General features: G+C 42.6%; 1 non-coding gene across 1 annotated transcript; it reads left to right on the forward strand.

Annotated features, from left to right (window-relative positions):
- The first annotated feature begins 1396 nt into the window (after positions 1 to 1396).
- On the forward strand, positions 1397 to 1503 carry LOC113000849 (small nucleolar RNA R71). The gene has a single exon (XR_003266170.1). It is a non-coding gene; the product is annotated as a small nucleolar RNA R71 (small nucleolar RNA).
- Positions 1504 to 2187: the final 684 nt, after the last annotated feature.

Raw genomic sequence — 2187 nt, forward strand, 5'->3', positions numbered from 1 at the left:
TCAGTTGACTGTAAGGGACCTAGAGATAGAGAATTAAAAATAGACAGAGGCATAACACTAACAGAAGCTCCTAAGTCTAGCATGGCATTGTCAAACTTACTATTCCCTATAATACAAGGTATGCTGAATGTACCTGGATCTTTTCATTTTTCAGGAATTTGAGGAACAGATTTACCAATCAATGCGGAGACATTTCTGCCCATGCTAATCTGTTCACTTCCTTTAAGCTTCCGCTTATTAGTGCACAGCTCCTTCAAGAATTTGGCATATCTTGAAATTTGCTTTATTGCATCCAACAGAGGTATGTTTACCTCTACTTTTCTAAACGTTTCCAAGATCTCTTTCTCTGCCTCTTCCATTTTTTTGTTGGAAACTGCTCTTGGAGGGAATGGAAGAGGGGGAATGTTTTGCTTCTGCAAATCAGAATTACCTATGGAAGAAGATTCACCTGCACAGAAATTGTTAGGTAAATTTTTATTATCACCTTTTTCTGGAGTAGAGTGAAGTTTGGCCGGTTCATTTGCAGATGAGGAAGGTGCTACGGGTTGAGGTCCTTGACACTGCTTTCCCGACCTCAATGAAATGGCACTGACATTTTTGGGATTTTGGACAGCTTGAGAAGGCAGCTTGTCAGAATTCTGGGACTGTTGTTGATTCAATGGAGGCTCTGGTCTCTTGCTGAAACTACATGTTCTGCATAGTCATTTGCCTCACAAGTTCTTCGAGGGAAGGTTGTGGAGGGGCCTCAACTGTTGGCTATTTCTGGGGCTGTTGCTGTTGTTGGATTGGTGGAGGAATGTATGGTCTGCTTGGGCCAGCAGCATTTTGGAAGGAAGGAGCAGGCTGCTGTTGTTGTTGCTGAGGGCTGGACCATCTGAGATTAGGGTGATTCCTCCATCCAGGGTTGTATCTGTTGCTGGAGAGGTCATATTTGTTCTGTTGTGGTTGATTTTGCTGCTGAGGTTGAGGAGGTCTATTGTAAATATTTGCAGCATAAGCTTCAGGCTGCTCAATTGCTCCAGGTTGCTGCATGGAAGGGCAAAGGTCTGTATGGTGGCTAGCAGAGGAGCACAAACCACAAACCCTTGCGACAGGTACAGATTTCTGATTCAAGGCCAGTTGGGTTACCAAGTTAACCAATGCATCCAGTTTGCCTTCAAGCTTCTTAGTTTCAGATGATGCAGATGGGCTTGTAGCTACCTCATGCACTCCTCTAATGACTATGGCGTCATTTCTGGCGCTAAACTGTTGGGAGTTGGAAGCCATCTTCTCAATTAAATTTTTGGCTTCAGCAGGAGTCATGTCTCCAAGGGCTCCACCACTGGCAACATCTATCATACTTCTCTCCATATTTCTGAGTCCTTCATAAAAATATTGGAGATGAAGCTGCTCCGAAATCTGATGGTGAGGGCAACTGGCACATAGTTTCTTAAATCGCTCCCAGTACTCATACAGGCTCTCTCCACTAAGTTGTCTAATACCTGAGATATCTTTCCTGATGGTTGTGGTCCTGGAAGCAGGGAAATTTTTTTCTAAGAATACTCTCTTAAGGTCATCCCAGCTCGTGATGGACCTTGGAGCAAGGTAATACAGCCAGTCCTTTGCCACTCCCTCTAATGAATAAGGAAAAGCCTTCAGAAATATGTGATCCTCTTGGACATCAATGTTTGTGCGGGTCTTCAACTGTAAGGCCATGAAACTTTGGAAGCAAATGAATCAGTCCAGTTTTAAGAACATATGGGACATCCTCATCAGGGTATTGGATGCACAAGCTTTCGTAGGTGAAATCAGGTGCAGCCATTTCCCTTAGAGTCCTCTCATGGGGTGGAGGTTGTGCCATGTTCTCAGAATGTGCAAAATCAGAATGCTCAGAATCAGAATGCTCAAAATTATAATGCTCAAGATCAGGATGTTCAAAATCACCAATAACAGAATGCACAGATTCACCAGTAATGGAATGCTCAGAATGATCAAAAGGTATAAAATGATGCCTAATTAATCTATGAAATGTCCTATCTATCTCAGGATCAAAGGGTTGTAAGTCAGATGGATTGCCTCTAGTCATACACTACATTCAGCATGCACATAACTAGTTGCCTTATCATGTAAATAAAGGTGTAGGTTTGAACTACAGCTACCCTCAAATGATATCCAAATGACTTGAAATTTTGTGAGCAACCTTATAAA

This window comes from Glycine max, chromosome 20 (genome assembly GCF_000004515.6).
Source record: "Glycine max cultivar Williams 82 chromosome 20, Glycine_max_v4.0, whole genome shotgun sequence".
Taxonomy (NCBI): Eukaryota; Viridiplantae; Streptophyta; class Magnoliopsida; order Fabales; family Fabaceae; genus Glycine; species Glycine max.